Source organism: Pleurodeles waltl, chromosome 4_1 (assembly GCF_031143425.1).
Source record: "Pleurodeles waltl isolate 20211129_DDA chromosome 4_1, aPleWal1.hap1.20221129, whole genome shotgun sequence".
Taxonomy (NCBI): Eukaryota; Metazoa; Chordata; class Amphibia; order Caudata; family Salamandridae; genus Pleurodeles; species Pleurodeles waltl.
The window spans coordinates 456,365,710-456,391,798 of NC_090442.1; the positions used below are offsets into that span (position 1 = coordinate 456,365,710).

At 41.9% G+C, this 26,089-nt stretch overlaps 1 protein-coding gene across 3 annotated transcripts in view; it reads left to right on the top strand.

Annotated features, from left to right (window-relative positions):
- DMTF1 (cyclin D binding myb like transcription factor 1) overlaps positions 1-26,089 on the top strand; it is a 330,757-nt gene that overhangs the window by 138,323 nt on the left and 166,345 nt on the right. The window lies entirely within an intron of this gene.

Genomic DNA, 26,089 nt, shown 5'->3' on the forward strand with positions numbered 1-26,089 from the left:
TGTTGTCAGTAATGTGTAGGAAGTAATATGTTATAACTAGTAATGTATTGAGGGTCTTTGTGTTAACCACCTTCAGCTACTGCTTGCTTGAAACGTCATTTAAATTCTGGTTGAGTTCTCAGTTTAAACATACAGTGTGGGCAGTGGGTCAGCACTGTCCAGCCTTTTGTTTCAAGAGTTAGTGACCTTTGGATCAACCCGCAGAGTAGCATGGATGTTTGGCATGCCTCAGATTGAAAGTGAGAGGGTTTTGTTCCATTCCTTTCTGATTATGCATGAGGAAATGACCAGCGTAAAGACTTGAAGGAATCCTTCTCTAGCACTATTAGCATCGCACACACCAGCCTCCAGAGGATTGGGTGGAGCGCAACCAATGAAATAGGAGACAGCAGTGCAGCCACCACATGGTAACCGCCGATGTTTATATAAAAAAATGAAAAAGTAACCCTGAATATTTAGTCGGGTTGAGTATAGACTAAGATGGCTGTACAAGGCAACTGCACAAAACATGAGAATTTTCTGTTCTAGTTTTTACCCTCAATATTAAAATTCCAGCACCTCCGCAATTCTAAAAGGGGAATTTGTGTCTCCCCGGTCCAAGATGGCCAACACTGCAAAGTCTTGCCTTTTACTACACAGCGGTGTTGCTCGTTGTGGCTCCTCCCACTTCCTGTCCTTGGTGTCTGGAGAATTCTGCTCTGGTGAGTGTTGCAGCTTCAGAACATTGAATGCAGCACATGTCAGAAAGACCATGATGATTAGTACTGGGATTACCCAGCGGTGCCTTTTTTCACTGGAAGTCCCCACGCTCTAACTTTGCCAATCGGCTATTCTACAGTAGGGGTAGATTAGGACAGAGTTATCTGTATATCATGGTATGAATTCAGGAAATGACTGAAAGTCCTCTATTTTCATTACTTACCCCAACTCCCCTTCCCCCAGTTTCATCCAGTCCAACTCTGGATGAGTTGGAGAATGAGCAACTGTGCAGCCGTCTGCGGAGGTCAGTTGAGTCTTTCTCCAAATTATCAACTATGAAAGGAAATGATCCCCTTTGAAGTATCTTTAGTTGAAGGGCTGTGTAAATATGATGCAAAGGTAGAAGTAAAAAGAACGTCTTTATCCGGCCTCCAATCTCTCCTCAGTGTGGTGAAACCGTTATAGCAAAGTTCTAAAACAGCCTCTAGAACCAACCATCAGGTTTTAGGGGTTGGAGGGAAGGAAAAGAAAAGAGGAGCATTCCGCAGGTGAGGATATACCCAAAAGGTGTTAGAAGATATATACTACTAAACTATAATGTTATTCTAAATTATAACACATTTCCCATCTAATAAATGTTGGAAGAATTTTCTACACTACAAACTGTGCTGGGTAAGATCAACCCATGTGAAAATCTTTCACCCAATGAGGTGGTTTTCTAATTTTCTTGGCCACCTTTCTTCTGCAGTTATTCTCCCTTCCCAAGATGATTTTCAAATGGTGTTCAGGTCTCACAACACACTTAGTAAGCTTGCCCATAAGTTTGACCATTGCACAGTTTAACAATATTATGATTGATTTCTGATATGTGTTGAGGTAGTTAAAATTTACTCGGTTTGCTATGCCACAAGTCTGGTCTTCTCACTAATACCCACTCTTCTATTTTCCATTTTGTTATATTGTTCCATATTTTGCAACATACCAATTCTTGTATGTGATTTGGTCCTGGTTCATTTTTCTTCTTGCAATTTGCCTGATCCACTATCACCCGTTGGCCACCTCCCAACGAGTTAGAAAATAATTTTGTACTGGGTTCTCTACTGTTAGACCGGACGCCGTAGGGTGGTCACCCCTAACCTTTTGCCTGCCTCCCTCCACTTTTTAGAATCTGTCTTTGTGGTTTTTAGACTGTGCGCACTTTACCACTGCAAACCAGTGCTAAAGTGCATATGCTCTCTCTCTTTAAACATGGTAACATTTGGGTCATACCCAATTGATCTGTTTAATTTACTTATAAGTCCCTAGTAGAGTGCACTATATGTGCCCAGGGCGTGTAGATTAAAAGCTACTAGTGGGCCTGCAGCACTGATTCTGCCACCCACTCAAGTAGCCCCTTAACCTTGTCTCAGGCCTGCCATTGCAAGGTGTGTGTGTGCAGTTTCACTGCCAATTCGACCTAGCATTTAAAAGTACTTGCCAAGCCTAAAACTCCACTTTTTCTACATATAAGTCTCCCCTAAGGTGTGCCCTGGGCAACCCCTAGGGCAGGGTGCTGTGTAGGTAAAAGGCAGGACGTGTACCTGTGTAGTTTACATGTCCTGGTAGTGTAAAGCTCCTAAATTCGTTTTTACACTGCTGTGAGGCCTGCTCCCTTCATAGGCTAACATTGGGGCTGCCCTTATACATTGTGTGAGTGGTAGCTGCTGATATGAAAGTAGTAGGAAGGTCATATTTAGTATGGCCAGAATGGTGATACAAAATCCTGCTGACTGGTGAAGTTGGATTTTAATATTACTATTTTAGAAATGGCACTTTTAGAAAGTGAACATTTCTCTGCACTTAAATCTTTCTGTGCCTTACAATCCACGCCTGGCCGGGTTTAGTTGACAGCTCCTTGTGCATTCACTCAGACACACTCCAAACAGAGGATACTCAGCCTCACTTGCATACATCTGCATTTTGAATGGGTCTTCCTGGGCTGAGAGGGTGGAGGGCCTGCTCTCACACAAAGGACTGCCATACCCCCTACTGGGACCCTGGCAGACAGGATTGAACTGAAAGGGGACCTGGTGCACTTCTAAGCCACTCTTTGAAGTCTCCCCCACTTCAAAGGCGCATTTGGGTATAAAAACAGGGCCTCTGCCCTACCGACTCAGACACTTCCTGGAGAAGAAACCTGAACCAGAACCTGCACCCTGACAAGAAGAACTGCCTGGCTGCCCAAAGGACTCACCTGACTGCTTTCTGAAAAGGACTGCTGCCTTGCTGTTGCCCTGCTGCCTTACTGCTCTCTTGCTGTGCTGCAGAAGTGCTCTCCAAGGGCTTGGGTAGAGCTTGCCTCCTGTTCCCTGAAGTCTTAGGACCAAAAAGACTTCTCTCCTGCAACTGGAATCCCCGTGCGGCAAAAATGTAACGCACCGCCTGCCAAGAACGACGCACAGCCTGTTCATTGTGAAAGATTTACTGCATGCCGAGTACGGAACGATGCAGCCCGACTTCGCGACAGAAGATCGACGCAGTGCCAGCGACGCGACAGGAACTTCGACGCATGGCCCTACTGGATCACCGCTAGCCGACTCAGAATGACGCAGCCCCACTTCCTGACATGAATCGACGCAGCACCTGCAGTGCGGAAGAAAATTCCACGCATCACCCACCAGAATCGACGCAGCACCTGTGACTTCGCTCTGCAAGCCCAGGATTCCGCGCATCGTCCCCTGGGCATCCGAAAACCCCGCAACCCGAAGAGGATCCAAGTCAGCGTGCCGGAAATTGACGCAATGTCTTACCTGCGTGGAAAATAATGACGCAAGTCCGTGTGTGAAAGGGCGAAACGACGCACACCTACTGTTTTCCACGCACCTCCTCCTCTGCGGTCCCTTGCGGGGATTTTTCAACGCAAACCAGGTACTTTGCCCCACAAGAGACACCTGTTGTTTCTAGGAGAACTTAAGACACTTTTTATTGCTTTTACAGTAATATTTCAGTTCTAAGACACTTTATATCACTTTCAGTGATATCCCTAGATTTGCTTATTTCATCTTTAATCGCTTTGATGTGCATTTATCCAGATAAATATTATATATATTTCTAAACACTGTGTGGTGTATTTTTGTGGTGCTATATTGTGTTATTGTATGATTTATTGCACAAATACTTAACACATTGCCTACTAAGTTAAGCCTGACTGCTCAGTGCCAAGCTACCAGAGGGTGGGCACAGGATAATTTGGATTGTGTGTGACTTACCCTGACTAGAGAGAGGGTCCTTGTTTGCACAGGGGGTAACCTGACTGCCAACCTAAGACCCCATCTCTAACATCTACCCTTAAGAGAAACAAAGTGGGATACTTCAGTGAGTAAATTAGGTGCAGTGTGGTATGACCATAAGAGATCCTGAGCGTTTTTTTCATTATCATGACCATTAACTATTGCAAGTTGGATACTGTCTTTTATTATACTGTTTACCCTTTCCACAAGACAATTAGCTTTTGGGCAATATAGAGCTATGTTCTCATGTATGGTGTTAAAAGATTCAAGAAAATCTTTAATTTTGTTAAAGGCAAACTGAGCACCATTGTCTGTACCCAAAATGGAAGGTGCCCCTTCTCTGCAGAAATTTTCCTTTAAAGATTCCAGCACTACTTTAGTAGTGGTGTGATTTACCATCTATTTAACAATCGAATGAGAATTGTAATCTGTCTGCACAAACATGAATCTTTAATGGTTTCCTGTTCCATTAATAGGCTTAGTAATATCTCATTTCAACTTCTTCCAAGTTTCACAGGTACTACCACAGAAGAGAGGGGTGCTCTGCGTGCAGTCCTATTCTTGTCACTTTTTGAAACAACTAATTCAATCCTTTACTTTTTGCTCAATAACTGAGTCCACTCTGGGTAACCAAAATTTGCTTCTAACCTTGTTTTTTGTGAAGCTTCTGTCCAAATGTCCTTCATGAGCCAGGTCCGTGATCTCCTCAGTCTGGAGAAGCTGTTATAGCAACATTCTAAAACATCCTCTACAACCAATCATTATGTTTGAGTGGGCGGGGGGAAGGAAAAGAAGAGAGGAACTTTCAACACGTGAGGTTATACCCCAAAAGACTTAAAAGATATATTCTATAACACTATAATGGTATTCTGAATTATAACAGTCTGGTTGGAAGTAGTGCAAACATTCTTATTAGCAAAATTAATTACTGCAGGCCTTTAAACAGAGAGGCCAGTGGAATTTCCTTTTGGCAATATTGCAGGCTAAGTATTGGCTTGGTCATCTACCACCAAAAAGCCATCCATGGCTTATGTTTGACTGCAAAGTCTTTGCGAGTCTAGAGTATTCTTTTGGAAAGCAAATTAGATGGTCTTCCCAACTCTTGGTTTTGAGTTCCTCTCCTTGGATACCCGAGTAGTTAACTACCCAACTAGGCCATACTGGTCTTTTTCTTGCCTTTAAAAAAAAAAAAAATTTATAAACACATTTTTATTGTTTTTAAAGAAGTGAAAGACAGTTGGCACAGACAGCACAATGAGATCCAACTCCAAAACATCATTAACAATTGACAGTATGGCATTCCAGGAGACAAACGTCGTTTCAGTTATTGGCACCACACTAAGGGCCAGATGTAGCAAAGGGTTTTACCCATTCTGTGTCTATGGGAAAATTAGTTGGTACATATGACCCTAAGAGTCATAACCCTACCCTGACCTATGGCAACGATCCCAGCCACCGTCCCCATATCTTCTCATATTTTCAAGGGCAACATGTAGATTCGTACACCACTTTTTCTTGGCTTGCGCCCCAGTCCACACCCTTTCTCCACTTTCGGAAGGATGGACCTGCAGGAAGAATTCCAGGCAGCAGCAATGTCTCGCTTCGCGACCAGCAGAGCCGTACCCGCGAGGGCAAGCTTCGCCCGCGCTCCTCCCATTTCCTCCATCACACCCAACAAGACTAGCTTCGCGGACATCTGCATCTCCTGCCCCAACACCACACTTGCCTTTTCTTTTGTCGTTTTTGTTTTTTTCTCTCTCTATCTCTCTCTCTCTCTCTCTCCCCCTCTCCCTCCCTCCCTCTTTCCTTTTCTTTTCTTTTTAGGGGTTAGCTGAGGTTTAGGACTCGAAGGTTTGGTGGTTTTGGCAGGATTTTGCATTTTTCCCTAGCTGATCTCTATTTTGATACTGATGCATATGATGGTTTAAGTGAAAGCATAGGGGGAAACAAAAATAATAGATCAGCTAGCTGTTGGTGGGGTGCAGATACGCTATCCTACCTCAGGGTGCTGAGGTACTGGGAACCTGCTATCCAGTTGCGCAGCTCGAATGCAAAACACTTTCTGCCATCTCCCTCGGTCTCATAGAGACCCCGCCTTTTGACATAGTTGGATGAAGGGGCTCCTGACCAGGTTCCCAACTATTTCCTTGCACACAATGTCCATGGTTAATCCCAAATGATTTTGCCACTCCTTTTCAAAACCCATGCAAATATCTCTTCTTTCTTGTGCCTTTGTCTTTAGCCATTTTGATGCCAACGGCCAAAAAGTGTGATAACTTGTAAACTATTTGCCAATTAAGAAAAGCATTTCACACGAAAGAAGAGCTGGACGTTTCAAATGCAAAATGTTGCTTTAATATGTGGTAAATCAGCACCAACACAGTTCTTACCAAAGGGACCATCTTGAAGGGGCTGGTTCTGAACACTAGTGGCCTCGCTTTTTGTGTTTTGTATCACGGCACTACACGTTTCTTTGAAAATCATATTTAAAATATCCTTCCAGTGTTTTTCGCCCATAGAAACTTGCACTTATCTTGGTCTTAGTTGAGAGAATACTGCAAAAATATGGGGAGTCCTTTCTGCTCTCTGACAGGTGTCTCCCCTTCACTGCCAGTGCTCAGTCATTTATACTTTACAAACCAATGACAACTAATTTAGCATGCTGACTTTTCTGTTCCATTCTATGGCTTCTCTTTTCACAAACCCATTCAGGAAAAAAGGCTTTAGACCCAATGAGAGCTCTCAGTTTCTACATCATGCCTACCTGAGAGTACTGAATTGATCACCAGCTTTTTGTGGGGTTTGCGAGTGATAAGAAAGGAATGATAGTGCAGAAATGGACCCTGTTCTGGTGGATCACCCTGTACATATATGCATTTGATACCCTAACCAAGAAGGAAATCTCGAAGGCCTTATGGTCTCATTCCACCAGAGCCAAGCCTGCTTCAACAGCATTGTCAAGGGTATTCCCAGTACTGGATTCCTGCCAGGCTCCATGTGGGAGTCTGTGCATATGTTTAGCAAGCACCACTTGAAAGTTAATTCCGCATAGAGGGCCGCTTTGTCTGGTAAGTATTATAGGACATCTTGGTGTGAGTCCACTTCTCAGATCCTCCACCTTTTGGGAGGTACAGGCTTATTTATCTATTCAAAAAGTTAGGAAGCTGCAGTTAGAAGTAAACATTAGAACAACAATTTACTTACCTTCAGTAATGCTCTTTCTGGTGGATACTATAGCTAACCGTAGATACCGCCGCATTCTCCCCCTCCCAGTCCCTTGGAATGAATTCCTATGATTATGAAAAGGTCCCACTTTATATTTGCCACAATGGGATCCTAATATGTCCTCTGCTTCGGAAGACATGGAAGAGTTGACGATGAACTGATGTCATCGCACAAGGAGGAGGCACCTATATACGTAGTCAGATAGTTGCACAAGAGCAATTGCTTGAAAGCAAATCGATCCAGTCTGGCACCTGGAGATAGTCAGAAAATTAGGAATCTACGATTAGATAGAATATACAACAGAAAAAGTGTTACCAAAGATTAGTAACTTGTTTTTCTAAAACCCATCTGCTTAGTATTCTGAAGCCTGAAATTAACTCCTGTAACATATGTATGTATCTGGCCAACTGGTTTGTGCCTCTATCATGCTTATAGATGCCTGTGCCCTTATCCATCTTTCCGTCTCCATACACCTATAAATAGAGGTGAAAACACAGCACAGCTATTGAGTAATGTTTGGAGAGTGTTACATTGTCTGTTACACACATTATACACAGTTGGCTTGGCCTCATTAAGGATACAGACAGTGCTTTGCTCACTTAATCTATGTATTTATGAAATTCTAGTTGGGGATGCTATCACATTCATTAATGACAAACTACCATGTATGAAACTACAGGGAACCAATTTTTTTCTTGTTGAAGCCTGAAGTCACAGTGGGTGAAAGTTTATTAGAAATATCTTTTGCTTCAATGAAGCAAAGAGTCCGACTATGCAAATATTATTTAACTAGAACAAATGTGCAATTGATATTTTTTGTGGCAGCCTTCAATATATTCTTGGATTTGACAGGTGGCACGCATAATTTTCCACAGAGTTAATTCCTTTATTTACAATAATCGCCCTAATAAGCAAAGTCACTCCCACATCAGTTTTGTGGCATCATCAGACAATCACCTTGAAAGCATTCATGATATCGGACTATCCTCCCTAATCAGACAAAGTTCAGTCTTTTTTGACAGATCCATGGATCACTCTGCTAGTTACTTCCGGGTCAGTTTGTTTTAATCCCTCAGCATCAGTCTCACACCACCACCAGCATCACTTTACTATCTCCAGTATGACCTTGCACTATCATCTATCCCATCAGTATTAGCCCCTCATCCATTCAGTATCTTCCTTCAACTCCTCAATTATTCTGTTATTCCTTATGAATGTAACCACATCCGTAGCACTATCCTCTACCCACCACTACTATAGCCTTACACTTTTTCACCATCTACTTGCTGTCTCAACACCTTTTAGGTCAATCCTCAATCTGAATCTGGGTGCTGCTGGTGGCCTGTTTGCAGCCGGAGCTGCAAGGCCTCACCAGTTTTGATCTTGCTGCTGTGTTGACTGCTGGTGGCCCTGGGATCCACGGGTACCCTTTTGTTGTGGCTGTCTCCCAGGTACGGAAGCCAGTTGACTCGGCAGGAGAGACTGAGCCCGCAACAGGCATGTTGGCCAAGAGGTGAGGTGATTGAGGGCCTGAGGCTACAAGCAGCCATAAGATCAGACGTTCTGCCCAGGCCGTGCTGTGCTGACAGCTCACATGCAGGTGGAGGACAACATTCCCTGGGTCTGGAAAGTTGCCCATGCAGACAGACAGCCTGCATTTTGGTGTATGGAGGTCAGCAGCCTTCTGATTGCTCAACATGGATTTTGCACACTACAGAAGGCGAATGGCATAAACTCAGGCTTCAGAGTGGCACTGTGGGGACATAATTTAATGTACATTGCCCTTACACTATTGTAGTGGGAGAGGCAGATTTAGTCTCCCACAATTCCTTTGTGGTCAGAAGCAAATGCAAACTGCCCTAAGTAAGTGGTGTACCCCATTTATCTGTATGTCTTCAGCATTGCTCAGCACACCCTAAGTAGGGGGTATTTGCTAATATTGCATCCAGTTTAGTATGAAGCAAGGAGCGGGGCCTGGTGGCTTTGAACAATTAGTCACATTATTTACCAGAGTTGCTTGAACCGTCCGGTTGCTGCTGGAGTTGTTCGGGCTCCACTGGCCAAAACTCTACAAGGAGCTCTGGGTACGCATGGGTCTCTGCCATTCAACAGGCAGAACTGCTGCAGTGTCAGGGAGCTAGATGTGATTGCTCACAGATCAGATGAGTGGCGAATTAAGGAGGATATCTGGGCCGCTAAGCAGACTCTAGGCATTAGCTGCCGCCATCTTTGGTGGTCAAGCAATGACAAGCACAAACCCTCCCTCCCCCCGAAAGAAATCTTACTATTAATAGATCGAATACCATGACTTACATGCCATCACCGGAACTGGAACTTCTTCATGACATCCAGAACGAACCTACATAAGAAGATGCATTATTTCGTCCCTCATAATTATGAAATTGTGTGTCTTGCAAAAATGGAAATCTGAACTTGCCTACAGCTGAAAAATAGTTGGATGTGATTACTACCATTGCAACTCAGGAAAGCTCATTTATAAGCTGAACAATCAGCTGCAACAATTTTATGATATAAAGGGCTCTTTCTTTCTCGTTGACAGGTATAGTTGGTTGTAAGCCTAGAGAGATTCTTGTGAAGCACCCTGGCCGTTGGGCATCAACTTGGGAATTTATACCAGTCTTGAGTTCAGTGTTGACATATACTTAAACATATATTGACACTGACATATTATTCACTATAGTGACTATTGTTGTGAGCATTAAGCTTGTAGATAATAGCAAGAGCGGTCCTGAAACCACCTCTCCTTCGTGCAAGAGTCTCTGTATCTCTTCAGGGGATGATTCCTGTCTCAGATACAGTAACACCTTAACACCTTGAGAAAGCCATAGGCTCCCGGCTGTTATGGGGCGAAACACATTTTGGCTGAGTGTTTGCTGCTTACGCTAAGCAGTTTAGCTTATGTACATGCATGTATGGCACCACAAAGTACAATTTTGGATCGAAGGACTGATTGTTTGTCACCTACTATAAGCAGCTTTGTTATTGTATAATAACATAAGAAACTATTTTGTAAAGGAAACAGCCTATGGAAAATATGTAACACATATCTTGAAATAATTTGTCACTCATATCTTCAGCCATAGATGGAACCATTGGTCTGTGAACTACTCTGGGTGATGCTCTAGGAGGTGGAGGGGTAAGTGGTAACTGGTGAGTAGGAGGATTAGCTGTTACAAGAGTAGGCTGTTGAGGTGGTTGTTGTGGTACCAACTTTTGAAAAGTTTCCATCATTTTTTGTAATGTACTCAAAAAAGCCATAGGCACCTGAACAACCTCAGGACGCCCGCGTCTACGAGCAATGCAAGACCTTGAAGTATGACAAAAACTATCCTAATGGTAATCAAGGTCTGAATAATCAAGGTCTGAATAAAAGTAATTTTCTGTCATGTCTTCACCGAATTCTGGAATATATTGCACATTCATCTGAGTTGGGCTATACACAGTCTGCAAACCATATTTATTTGCCTTATGTTCCTGACCACATTGCAGAATTTGCGCTGGTGGTAATGTTGATATCTTTAATAGTGAAAGCAGAGGCTTCAAACTGCATGTGATAGTGTCAACATCTATTGAATGGTGCCATTGAGGACATAGCCTCTACCACCAACGGGGATGATTACTTTGTCAACAGGGTCAGTATCAACGGGTCCAGCATCGACAGCATCCACATCAATGGTGTTTTTGCCATCAATGCTGAAGGTCTCTTTGTCGATGGTCTTGTAGACGATGTCGACGAAGACTGAGGATTTGTAGATTTATGTTTAGGATAAATGCAATAAATGCATTATAGATGTAGATTGTCAATGTAAATATTTTTAAGGCCGCAAGATGAACAAGCCTTTAAAAGAGATTTCTTGTCCGTGTCAGTCATGGTGACAGTTGATGACTGTTGACTGTCCAGTAAAAATATCTCCCTGGCCCAGAGATTTCAACAATTCTCCTAAAAACAACTCACAGTAATTCTGCACTGAAGATAGGGCTGGTCCAAATCCACAGCAGATCAAGAAAGTAACACATTTAAGGTTCACTGAGAAGGCAAAGCAGAGCTCTGTCAGGGGACTCCCTCACACATGATGTGGCAGAAATCTGAGCTATGCTGGCCTCCAGGGGAGTAGGAGAGCTTAAGCGTCCACTTCATTGGCTAAAGTTTGAGTTCTTCCTAATGAGGTGGATGTGGTACTAAATATATAAGGTTGTTTCAGGGCTATGGCCATTTTACAATGTATCCTGCATGGTATGTATATTTTACACTATATACTTGCGTTTTAATGTATTGGGGATTCCCAGCCTGACGATGGGGAATGATTCAAGCATGTAAATATAGAAAAGATACCAAAATTGGAGAACTAGAGTTACAGGTAAGTAACTAATTACTTCTAGAACAAGTGAGAATAAGTTAGGGGAACGAACCAAAGAGAATAGGATGGGGAAGTATATATACACTGACAAAAGATACCACAAATCTTCCTCTTTACAGAATTGAACAATCAATATTAACCTCAGAAAAAGAAAACTTATTAGAAATGCACATCACAGTATCAGTATGACAGAAGTTAACAATTTGTCTAAAGTAACTTGTTTGTTGACATAGCCCTTCAGGAAAATTAGTGGACAAAACACATATCATCAGTGTGACTAAAATTAGCAAATTTTTCGAAAGCCACTTATTTGTAGACTAAGGGCCTCATTACGAGTTTGGCAGTCTGTGGACTGCCATGGTAGCGGTGGGGATCCAGCTGCTGCAACTTTGGCGGTCGGACCACCGGATTACGAGTTTGGCAGTCGGACCGCCAGCACTGCCATAGTCCGTACGGCAGGGACCACCGCGGTAAATGTTGGAGATCCCAGCATTGGAACTGCCATGGCCATTACGACCAGCAGGACTGCCAAGCTTTCAATGGTGATCCCATCGCCATGGAAAGCTTGGCAGTCAGGAAGGTAAGGGGCCCAAAACGGGGGGCTGCAAGGGGTACAGCCCCATAGAGGGTGAGGTGGGGGCCAGTGTGGCCCCCAAACAATTTAGGATTCAGGGGCACTGTGTCCCATGAGCAATGTGGTGTATGGGCACAGTCTGCTAGTCATGCCGACAGGTAGGGATGTATGGACGGCAGTAGCGCCATAATACTGCCCCCTGCCTCATCCCGCCAGTTAAGTCAGCCCCGTGGGGAACGGTCTGGTGCTGTTCGAAAGACCGCCACTATGGCGGTCCAGCAGTCTGACCACCAAACTCTTAATGAGGCCCATAGTCTTTCCAAAAATTCTGTGGACGTGAAGTTTGGTTGCTGCACCTCTGCATTAATTATTTTGAGTGGGAGACACCTCTCTCATTGCTACTTGGTGTTTCCACAAAATCATTTACTACTCCTCAGTAAAAACCTCCTGTATACTTGGCCACTCTTCCTAAAATCAAAATTCTCTGGGCTTGTTTCTTGACTGCATTGCAGGACAGTTTCACATCCTTCATTGTAGTGAATTTGGACCATGTAGCATTCCCGGTGAGAGATTTCACTTTCCCCAAATCCTCCACTTTATCTTAATGACATCCGTATTTTCCTTTTATCATACACTTCCTACCTCCTCTTTTGTTGCTTTAATTCTTGACATCTCCAGTCATCTTGGGTGTCTACATGTACCAGGCCTTTCTTGCCATTTCTTCCCCCCGGGGACATGTTTTGTGTTGGGTGTTCTGCTCCTAAAAAACTCAAACGGACGCTTTCCTGGTACCTGATGTGGGGTCAGTCTGAATGCTACTAAATGTTCTATAATCTTATCTCTCCAGTTCAGACCATTGCTTTTAAGTTAGTTGGATGCCCTCTTTGAGCGTCTCGTTAAATCTTATACTAGATCATTCATGTTAAGATGTTCAATCCCTTTCTTTACCAAATTCTTTGGAGTAGGTCCCATTGTCTGATAGAATAGATTTGTGAAAAACATCTGTATGTAACAACTCATCTAAAACATTTGTGACATAGCTCGTGCTTATATCTGCAACACATTTGATCTCCGGCCGTCTTGAGAAAACATCCATCAAGACAATCACATATGGAAATCTTCATTCACCAGATAGGAGGCCTATAATATCCATTGCTACTTCCAACCAAGGCCATCCTGTAGTTTACAGCAGTGCATGGGGGTGTTTCTTAGTCAAAAGACACAGAAAGCACTCCCTTAGTATTGTTTTAATATAGACGCCCATTCCTGGCCACCAAAAACCATCCTCAACAGATCCCAAAATACCCTTCATGAGCTGTTTCCATTAGTCTTTCTTGCAAATCTACAGGGGGAATCAACTTTGTGCCTCTAAACAGGCAACCTTCAACCTCAGCTAATACCTACCTCACCATCCAAAATGGTCTCAACTCTTCCCAAGCCCCATCTCCTTACTTCCAACTATTGTTTATCATGTCTCTTACTTTTGTCAAAATCTGATCCTACTTTACTGTTTCTTCCCACTCTTCTTTTTATGTGGCATTCTGTGAAATAACACCAACCTTTTCTTAAGTCCAGTTCTCGTCCTATTGTTTCTCCCCACATTCATTACCGAGAACTTCATCTTCCACTAACTTAGACAAACAATCTACATCTTTGTTCTTTGTCCAGGAATATATTTATCCTCAAGTGTAAACTTGTGTAAATTGATCACCCATCGTCTTATCCTACTAGATACAGCATCTAAATATTTTCTCAGGAAGGTTCCCTAAGCGTTCTGTGGCCAATCCTCACTTTGAACTGTATGCTCCACAGGAACCTCCTGAACTTGTTCAAGGCTCAATGTATGTTTAGCACCTCCTTTTCGAAGACTGCGTATTTAGGTTTTGACCCAAGGAGAGCCATAGAGGCAAATGCTGTGGTCACTTCTGGCCCCTCTCCTGACTTGTTTGCCTGCATTAGCATAGCACCCAAGCCTTTTGAACTGGCATCAGTGGTCACTGTCAAAAATACACCCAGGCAGAAAAGCTTTCAATATTGGAGTTGTACTTTAACAATCTTTGATATCCTTAAACACGTCTTCACATTCTTTACTCCACAAATATCACTTTGTTTTTCAACAAACTCCTCATATTAAATGTCCTATTGGCCATGTTGCTAATGAATTTGCTATAAAGGTCAGCCATACTTACGAAAGAACATATTTATTCTTTGGTGAAAACATTTTAAATATGGTGTCAATAAGTTCTCTTTTAGTTCTATTCCCTCTGTTGTCACACAATATCCTATGTAATCCATTTCATCTACATCTGAACTTGCATGTTTGTGCTATTATAGTTAAACCATATTCCAAAAAGTTCTTTAGAACTAACCTCACTCTACTAACATGCTCATTCACACTGCTCCCTCAGACAAGCACATCATCCTAGTAGAAGAATGGACCCCAACATGGATGACATGAACCTCTGAAAGACAAAGACTGCTGACACTAACTTAAAGGGCATGCGTTTGAATCCGTAAGCAATCATTCAGGGTTGCAGAATTCCTATGGCCTGAAGCCAGGGCAAATTGTTTGGAGTCAAGGACAATAAGTTGCCATGTTTATCTTGTCCTTTAGACTAGTAGGCCCAGCAGCACAGACCCTTTGTCTTGGCTGTCAGTTCGCAGGACCACATTATGGCTTTGTGAAAGTGCTTTTTCTGCAGTTAAAGTAAGATTTGTATCCATATGTTCATACTGTTCGAACTTGTATTTATGGTTTAGTCTTTATTGATAGGGTTACCGCTTCAAGGAAATGCATGCATTACGGACAGTGGTTTAGTATCAAAATAAAATAAATAAATAAAATGTGTGAACACAATTTCAAAGTTTAACAATTTGAGGCTACCTGTAATCCTACCAGAACGTTCTCTGATCAGTTGCCAATATTTGCCGAAGCTTCAAAGCAAGATTGATAGTTATTTCCTTTCTAAATAAGATGCACAAAGAAATAGCAACTAGAAGAAAAACATTTTGCCAACCTATGCAATTTTAGGTGCCATTTCCTTGGGGCGTCATTTTAGTAAATTCTTATTATTATTAATAAAAAAATCAGTTCAAACCAGTTTTGCTAACACTATGAGAATCAGGAAAGTAAACCAGCATTAGCAAAGATAATAGGTCTGGCGGTGATTGCAGACTTTTGTTTTTGTCAATGCATGTTTTGCTTTGGCATGGTTTTTGTAAAACTTTGTTCTTTGTAAGAGCTGCCAGGCCCTCACCAATCTAACAAAAACATTGAGTAAAACTAAAATGTTTTTGTCACAAAAACCATACATTGCAAAGTAGTCCCCGGCAGTGAAGGAAACTGTTTTGTCTCCCGATATGCTGCTAGTGAAAGAGCAGAATGCCGTCACTCCTAGTGTCATTAGCCACATATAAAGATATATATATATATATATATATATATAAATATATATATATATATGTATTTTTTTAATTAAAAGAAAAGGTTTTGACTAACAGCAGATGTACTTAGGGTTCCAATTATTAAACAATCACCAGAGAGCATCCATGGTATATCCATGCTTTAGTGCAGATTTACAACTTTCATGAATTATCAAGAATTTACAGACGTAGACATGAAAACGTTTGTGAACTGCATTTTAACAAGAGCAAATATGCCTGTGTATGTTTGTCATTTCAAAATCTGCTGAACATTTGCAAGTTGACTTTCTCTACAGCCCCTTTATATCCCCACTCTTGATGAAGTTTTACTTCTGCTGTTGTCAGACGAAAATGCCCAAGCTTTCCCAGTGTGGGAAGAGATTAGATATTTGGTGAAAACCCTTAAACATGGAAGTTTGTAGGTGTGCACAGACTTAAAAGAGCATTCCAAGCCTGGAACTTCCACTTTTCGCCTCTTCCAGCCCCAGTGTGTAGTTTTACAGAAAGATGGCAAAATCATGGCATTGCTAGAATCTAAACCATACTTTAATATAAGTTCTTTCATAATTAGAGAGGTTATTATAATAGATCTGATATAATGAGAACAGTGCCTTAATTTGTAGCCTTACCACATGGCTTCAAAGGGACAAGTGTATTTTCTTTTACAGGACAAGTAGATTTATGATGCATTCCATCCAAAGGACAAGTAGATATTTTATAAAACTCCATACCCCTGATCCATGGGCATTATCAAGGCTTTAAGATCCTGGAAATTAGGATGTAGGCATACTTGGTGGTAGACTGATGCCAAATTGAGGGTGGAGAATATCTTGGTAACAGCCAAATTAGCCATCATGTCAGGGATATTCTGTAGTGGAACTTTGTTTAAGGCTTTCAAATCTACTCATAGTCATACCTTCCCATCAGTCTTGCAAGCCACTATAGTAAGGGCAAGCAGCTAAATTGCCTCAACAGGTTCTGTTAACCCTGAGACACATAATTCCTCTAGTTCCAGTTGGACATCTTCCTGTACACTAAAAGGCAACTTCATCACTCTTGAAAGTACAGAAATTGCTCCTTTTATAAGTTTTATTCTGTGGATGTACATTGTAAGATATCCTAGTTCATTTCTAAAACCCCCTGGGTATTCTTTTTCAAATGGTAAACATTTTCTCACTGGTTGTATCTGGACATGATGATGGGCATTCAGATCTGAAAACACTCCCAAATCTTTTTATGAGCCAAACCAGTATGTTGCCCACTTTGTTTGAAACTTAGATTTTGCCCAAATTAGATATGTATGCCCTTAAACGCAAATTCCTCCTTGAACTTAACCCTTCATTTTTATTGGTTGACTGCCATAGTCTCATCGCCGAATGTCCATTTTGTTCAGGCTTATCCTCCACCATATATCCTCTTGAATGTTTCTTCAGATAGGAAGGTTAAACTTGAACATAAATGAAACATTAATTCAACTTCTGTGCTATGAATTCTTTGGGATTACCAGCCTTGTTCCCCAATATGAAGTAAGATTTCATCACATACCTCAGCAACTGCCTTGTTATATATTTTCCTGATATGTTGCTCCTAAAACAAGCCATGTAATGGTCCTTTTTCCCCACATTTGTTGCCTGGTGCTTTCAAAGATGGGAATTTTTTTTGCATTGGCTACGTGCCCTACCTTGCCACACTTGAGGCATTGCCCCTTGAATTTAACTTCTGACCCTTTTGCCACCTTCTTTTCCTTCTCATTAACAGTATTAACCCATTCTTTACCATCTGAGTCTTTTTTTGGTTGCCTTCACACATGGACAAAATGTGCTCAATCTGATTTACTACTATAAGGATTTCACTAAGTGGATGGTTGTCCTATAGCCATATTTCCTCTCCTATTTCTCCATATTGCGCGTGAGCAGGACGTGATCCATTTATACGTTCGTCACATAAGCCTCTAAATATACAAGTGGCTGATAATTTACTGAGAGCAGAAATTAGCTCCACGGTCTACTGTTAAAACTTGATCAATATTAGCAACTTTGTGATTTCTTTCACAACGACTACACCATAATTTTTTGTGGAACCAACATTTGCACTTGAAAGTGCAGGGAATATATTCGCACAGTGTTCCACTCACCTCTTTTTGTGGGTCTGTGATTGTATCTTTTTTTACGTAAGTTAATAATTGCTCCTGCCAAATGTGTGTGGGCTAACACAAAATGCAGTCAGCCATTATAATTTCTTCCCATCAGCTGCATAAAGCTTGTAAATTCCAGTGCACTCCCGATTTTCTCCCACCAGCCGCTCCCTGTGATTTGTTTAATTGTGTCTCATGTTGACATCTCGGTGCCTTCAATATTACAAATGTAGCCACCTACCCAAATGTGTCAAGATATTGTCTAACAAATTTGAACCAGAATTAATGCACATAGTATTAACTGTACGAAAGCCCTGGTACAAGACCCAAATCATACATGGTAATTATGCAAGATTGCTTACTTGGGATAGCTTATTTGTGACACTACATCTATGCTTCCAATAGTGCCTCCTTAACATTATTTTGAAAACCTAGATAACCCCATTACTATGTCTTCATGGAGAAATATAAAAGGAGTCTTTCATTTGGAAAACTAGAAGACTAAATATTAATGGAGCGGTCAGATTGGCAAATGTTGCTGAGTACCTGATGTCCTTCCTTGCAGCCAAGAGGTATGGGGGCTCCGTATAATAAATCAGGACAATACTCTCCCTTAGCTGCATATAAAGAACTGATATATTCAAGCCCACTATTATCGCTAATTGTAGCCACTAAGACTCGATCGTGTTGGAATACCTAATAGACAAGAAAACAAAATTGAGAATTATAAACTGTTGCGCAGCACCTCTGTGGCAGAATCGCCAAACCCAGATATAGAATCAACCCCTTGTTAGGGAGCATTAGACAAAGACTGCTATATCACTGGAAGATTTATATGAGAACCATTGGGACCTACGCTTTTCTCAGCTCCAGATAAATTTAATGTAGCCAGTAGGGGCTTTTACAATTTCCAAAAGTTAATATCTGTAATCTCCAAGACCAAACTCAACATCAGCCATGCGGCTTTAATACGTGAAAAGAATAGGTTCACGTCTTGTGCAATTTCTAAGTATTTTGAGAAAAAAAATCTAAATTAAGAAAGTAAGGACTGAGAAAAAATATGTCAGTGGCTTGAGCAAAACATTTGCCTCCCCGTTCACTGGACCCACTAGCAAATATTCAATAAAAAGGTTTACCCATGTAATTAATATTACTATGTATTAATTGCGAATGTAAGCTTTCTTATTGAATGCTTGACAGTGGTTACAAAGATTGTATTTCACAGAAAAGAGGTCTAACTCTCAACTATTTCCTATATGTAAAGAGCCCCTCAAATGCTGCCACTTGTCGGTCTTCGTAGGTTTCCACAGTCTGCTTTTCATCTTCCATAATTATTATTATAAAAAATAAAAAAAAAGTAAAAACAGTGTCGCCATCATATTTCACGGTTGGAATTTCATCGCGCCCCTTTGGCTAAAGTTTTGACCTCTTATTATACTGTGCAGTGGTTCCCAAACTGAGTCCCTGGTGCGCATCTCTCTGCGGGGCTCCGGGCAAGTTTGCCACAGCACACAGATCTGGAACCACGGTAGAGTATACCCTACGCCACGCGTGAGCAATGGTTGCATGTGAGTATATTACAATCACTTATGTATAGAAAGAGTGAAGGTAGTCACTACTGACATTTATTACTTGAATACTGCCGCCTGTGTTACATCATAGGTACAACCTGACAGAACGCTAAGGGAATTTACGTGATGAGTAAACATTACGAGGAATGCTCTCAATTCACATGGTGGTGTGATGCGGCGGAGCACATCCCGCTTCACCTTTCACTGTTCTGCTGGGATGGTTTGATAAGCGGCGGCATCTGTGCCCACTTGGCATTCAGCTTCCGTCTGCCTTTTTAGTTTACGCTGTGACCACTGTGAACTTATAGTCCTCCCAATATAACATGCAGCCCTGCTGCACTGGGAACTTGAAATAAACATGCACGAGGTTCCACGCAAGGGCGATTTAAAGTTAGCTGTATTTAGCTGATGCCCAAAAAAACTTTGACATGGGGCGGATACGTTGGTGAACATATTTTACTACCCGAAGAAACTGAAGAAGGTGCTTGGCTTAACCCCTTCGCTGCCAGGCCTTTTCCGTATCAGGTGCTCAGCCTTTTTTGGCTATTTGGGGCAGTTCGTGCTTAGGCCCTCATAACTTTTTGTCCACATAAGCTACCCAAGCCAAATTTGCTTCCTTTTTTCCCCAACATCCTAGGGATTCTAGAGGTACCCAGAGTTTGTGGGTTCCCCTGCAGGAGACTAAGAAATTAGCCAAAATGCACCTAATTCTTTTTTTTAATGGGAAAAAGTGCTGCAGAAGGAAAGCATATGTTTTTTCCACTGAAAATGGCATAAACAAAGGGTTTACGGTGCTAAAATCACCATCTTCCCAGCCTTCAGGAACAGGCAGAATGAATGAGAAAAACACATTTTTCAAAACAATTTTGGCATTTTACTGGGACATATCCCATTGTTACTATTTTTTGTGCTTTCAGCCTCCTTCCAGTTAGTGACAGAAATGGGTGTGAAACCAATGCTGGATCCCAGACTCCCAGACAGCTAAACATTTCTGAAAAGTAGACAACATTCTGAATTCAGCAAGGGGTCATTTTTGTTGATCCTTCAAGGTTTTCCTACAGAAAGTAACAGCTAAAATAAAATAAATATCGAAAATGAGGTGACAAAAGAGTCCTATTAGTTGACGTTTTCTTCTATAACTTCTTCCAGCTATGTCAGATTTTTTTAAGCAATATACCGTTATGTCTGCTGGACTCTTCTGGTTGAGAGGATATATAGGGCTTGTAGATTCATCAAGAACCCTAGGTACCCAGAGCCAATAAATGAGCTGCACCTTGCAATAGGTTTTAATTGTATACCTGGTATACAGCAATTCATTTGGTGAAATATAAAGATTGAAAAATAGGTATCAAGGAAACCTTTGTATTTCCAAAATGGGCACAAGATAAGGTGTTAAGAAGCAGTGGTTATTTGCACATCTTTGAATTCTGGAGTCCCCATACTAGTATGTGAATTACAGGGCATTTCTCAAATAGATGTCTTTTTTATACACTGTTTTACATTTGGAAGGAAAAAATGTAGAGAAAGACAAGGGGAAATAAGACTTGCTCTTCTATTCTGTATTCCCAGAGTCTCCCAATTAAAAATGGTACCTCACATGTGTGGGTAGGCCTAGTGCCTGCGACAGGAAACGCAACATGGACACATCACGTTTTTACATTGAAATCTGATGTGTTTTTTGGAACCTGCTTAGCTGTGCATTTTGGCCTCTAGCTCAGCCGGCACCTGGGGAAACCTACTCAACATGTGAATTTTCTGAAAACTAGACACCTAGGTGAATCCAGGATGGGATGACTTTGTGGGGTTCTCACCAGGTTCTGTTACCCAGAATCCTTTGCAGACCTCAGAATTTGGCAAAAAATAACTTTTTCCTCACATTTCAGTGCTGCAAAGTTCTGGAATCTGAGGGGAGCCATAAACTTCCTTCTACCCAGCATTCCCCCACATCCCCCAATAAAAGTGGTACCTCACTTGTGTTGGTAGGCCTAGTGCCCGCAACAGGAAATGCCCCAAAACAATACGTGGACACATCAAAGTTATCAAATACAAAACTACCTGTTTTTGCATGGGGGGGAACCTGCGTTTTTGGTCCTAGGCTCAGCAGCCATCCAGGGAAACCTACCAAACCCAAGCATTTCTGGAAAGAAGACACCCAATGGAGTCCAGGGAGGTGTGACCTGCTAGGATCCCCCAGTGTTTTCTTACCCAGAATCCTTGACAAACACCAAATTTAGCTAAAAAAAAGCACATTTTTCCCACATTTCTGTGTGGGATCACCGCTCTGGCCCAAATATCCTACCACCCAACATTCCCCTCAGTCTCCCGATAAAAATGATACCTCACTTGTGTAGGTGGAACAAGTGCCTGTGACAGGTAAGAGCCAAAAACGTCAAAATTGAGGGGGAACCAAAGCGGGCCCAACATGGCAGTTTGGGGGAGGAAAAAAAAAAAAAGCGTTTTTAGGCTCGACAAGTGGGGCAGAATTTTTATCAGTATAGATGCGACAATGCTGGGTGGTAGGAATTTTGTAGATTCCAGAAGGTTCCATCAAATAAATGTGGGGAAAATGTGTAATTTCAAGCAAATTTGAATGTTTGCAGGGCATTGTGGGCAAGGAAATGGTGTGGGTGGATGTAAAACACACCACCCTGGACTCACCCAGATGTTTACTTTTCAGATGTGTCGAAGTCTCTTAGATTTTTCTACATGGCAGCATCCTAAAGTAAAAAAAACTGCAGCCCTCACCATTCCAAGTGGGACGATTTTGAGAGTTGGCCAAGCTCTCATGGCCCAAATGTAAAACCAAAACCAAAAATAATCAAATGTCCTCTTGCTTGCCGTTGGGATAGGATCTTTTAGTGTGCGGCGGGAAAGCTGAAAGACGGTTACCCCCATGAGTTGGGGTGGGAGTATAACCATGCCCATACTGGTTAGTAGCCGCTACCTCACTATTTTTTTTTTTTTTTAAATTCCCTGGCATCTAGTAGGCTTTCTGCCCCCCCATGGTCGTGGATCGGGTATAATTGCCCCATCTGCCCACCAGTAGTCAGCACAACTTTGTCCGCATTTATTTGGAGTGGGAGTATGGCCATACCCCAAAACATTTAAAAAAAATAATAATAATAATAATAATTCCCTCGTGTGGAGCGGGCTTTCTGCCCCCCTTAGGGCAGAAATTACCAACAGTAATGTGCCCCCATGGAGAGCGATCCTTACCCAAGGGGCTGCCCCCTCCAAGCAAAACACAGACACACACCAATCCCTGGTGCCTAGGTGGTTTCTGCTTAGGGGGCAGATGGGCCTAATAGAAATAGGCTGATCTGCCCCCAAGGGGGGGGGGGGCAGAAATGGCCTAAAATAAATTTGCTCCCCAGGGTAGCAACCTTTGCCTAAGGGGTCGCTCACCTTATGAAATTATTTTTAAAAAAAATCCCTGGTGTCTAGTGGTTTCTTTCCCTGGTAGGGGCAGATCAGCCTAATAAAAATAGGCCAATCAGCCCCCAAGGGGGGCAGAAATTGCCTAAAATAAATGTGGCCCCAGGGGAGCGACCCTTGCCTAAGCGGGCGATCCCCAGACCCCTTAGAAAACAAAAAAATATATATCCCTGGTGTCTGTTTTCTGCCCCTAAGGAGGGCAGATCGGCCTAATTAAAATAGGCCGATCTGCCCCCAAGGGGGACAGAATGGCCTAGAAATAAATTGCCCCCATGAGGAGCGGACCTTGCCCAAGGGGCCGCTCTCTTCATGTGTTTACTTCCTGCACTCATCTCTTTTGTTCACAAGGCTTTTTTCCCCTGTAGAAACACACATATTGGCTGTCTCGAAGCAATGCACGTTTTTAGGTTTTGCCAGCACTGCGCTTGTGCTTGCAAAATCTTTAAAATATTTTTTTTAAATCTTAAAAAGGGTCTCTTTTCTTGCCACATATTTTACTCAACCCTAAAGCATTATTTGACCCTCTCCTGCTGCATAATTCCAGTGGTCTAGATCATTTCTTAGCTCCTAAGTGAGCATAGGTGAAACCTTTAGTCTGTGCCAATGCTTTTTTAAGAAGAGGACCGTTCCTTAACAAACTGTTATCGACCAATCTCATTAATAGATATACCAACAAAGATCTTTGTAACGGTCTTATACAATAGGCACAGAGAATAGATGAATGAACCTGAAAAAAATTATAAACCTCTGCCAATGTGTTGTTCGAATTTACATCTGATTTTAGGCAAATACACAGTTGCTAAGCAAGTCTTCATGGATTTATTCTTGGCTTTGGACTGTGTCACCCGTCCTTAATTGTGGTCACTGTTGCTGGGCCTGGACAAGACCTTCGTCCACCTTTTGGCATCGCTGCACAAGAATACAAAAAGCTAGGGTTAAATTTGGCCAAAACAGTGAAGTATCTTAAGAAATCCATATTGAGCCTGGGGTGCAGCAAGGGTGCATGTTTGCTCCCTTGTTGTTTATCTTCTATATTAACAAACTTAAATCTTTATTTGATTTCCTGCACCCCGGATGTCCCTAGGATAAAAGGCACCCCACTTCCTTTACTGTTATATGTGGACGATGCCGTATTGATAGCCCTCACACCCATAGCCCTGCGCTTACTAGTCTATTCTTCTGCGCAAATTTATGACCACTCAAGATCTATTAACAATTTTTTCTAGATCATTAACAATGACGTGTGGGCCCAGGCGTAGTCAGCTTTCAAGTTTTATATTTGGCACTAATGGTTTAGGATCCCTCAGTTATCCAGGCTGAAGAAAACAGCTTTTGCAGGAAACTTTTGTCTGTTCCTGTTTCTTCCACAAGGAGCTAGGCCTGAGTTATGTGAGAAATCGAATCCAAACACCCCCACCACTGTTATGGCCAGCTGTTTGGATGACAGAAGAGGCCTCTTTAACGAGATACATAATTGACGACTGTTTAGTCTGTGATAGAAGCCTCTTCATCCCACGGATTGCCTTTGGAAAGGGTTCTTTCGAAGTGATTGGCCTTGCTCAAGCGTTTGCTAGCTACTGTTGAATGCTTACTTAAGGATGACATATGTCCAAACACTATTATTAGCCAAAGCACAGAAGAAAAGGCTATGTGCAGAGTTATCGAAAGCAACTATTGCAGCTTACCTGCAGGTGAACCTGGACCCCCCCCCCCCACCTCTCCCTGATATTTATCTGTTTAGCCCAGAGGCCGCTGGGAATGCTCCTTACTATTCCGTTTCAGGGCAGACACAATTTCATATATACTTTGTTTCCCGCTAGGCTTTCAGAGTAGCCCTGAGATTAGCTTCTTTCATGAAATCTAGGAACTTGAGGTTCTACATACAGGCTTACCACTTTTTACAGAAGCTACCTGACAATGAAACTTGTTTATGTAAGTTCTTTTTTACGGGCTGCGATGCTTTCACGGGCATCAATATCCCGACTAATGCCTCTTAAGTGCCATACTCTATTTTATTTTTATGTGTTTAGGTTTATATTTACGAGTGTATGTAACTATTTATGCACGTCTTTTGTTAACTTGAAAGGCACACAAGAAATTGAACTGTATGTTTCTTCTTTTTTAAAGCTATATGCACTTTTATGGTTGCCTCGCAACCGAATAAAGTTTGTTTGACTGACTGATAGACTGACATTCCATACAATGAACTTTGCCAGCAAAAAGACACAGTCCCAATTTGCTCTTTTTTAAAATATATGTTTTAACTAACTTGAAAAGTGTCAGGTCACTACAAAAGAATATCACGTTTTAGAGGGCATATTTTGAATTTCCCTAAAATGTGCATTGCCTTTAAAATTAATTTTAAAGGACTACACTTTGTAGCAATAAACACATTTTAAATATTAGCCCATTATGTCCAACAAAACACCCATTTCTCAGAACATGGACAGATATATCTGCAGTCTCAGGCAAAAAGTCAGTACTGAACATTTGAAGCTCAACTGGTCTAAAACAGTGGTTCCCAACCTTTTGACTTCTGTGGACCCCCATTTTTTCATTACTGGAACCCAGGGACCCCCACTGAATCATTATTGGAATCAAGGGACCCCCTACTGAGTCATTACTAAAAGCTGTGGACTTAATCTGTTAATATTATTTAATTTTGCAAGCAGTTGCGGACCCCTTGGGGAGGGTTCGCGGACTCCCAGAGTTCGCCGGACCACAGGTTGTGAACCACTGGTCTAAAATCTTCCTAAAGAGTACTAAAATCTATAAATATAATAAGAAATGTAATCTGGTCCTATATAATGCCATCTATCCTGATCTGTCTCTATATATATATATATATATATATATATATATATCGGTACCAAAGTCAGTAAATTAGAAGAAGTAGCCGGCCCCATCAAGTTTACCTTCCACATGCACACACATGCATACATACAGTTGTATGACATTACAACGCGGTCCGAATCCACACATGCCTTTACCACTTTACCATGCATTTCTTTTACCACACATATGCCTTTACCATGCATGGAAAGTCTATTTAAGGTAAGTATTATTAATGTAATTACCTCCTAATGCCCTTACCCACCCATAAACCCTGAAAACACCCTTTCCACCCAGTACCCCTACTATCCTTAAACCCTAAGAATACCCTTACCACCCAATTTTCTTAGCCACCCTTAAACCCTAAAAACATCATTACCACCCAATACCCTTACCCATCCCAAAACCCTAAAAACACCCTTACCACCGAATACCCCTACCCACCCTATACCCTAAAAATACACTTATCATCCAATTTCTTTACCCACCCATAAATCCTAAAAACACCCTTACCACCCAGTAGTTACCCACCCAAAAACAACCATATG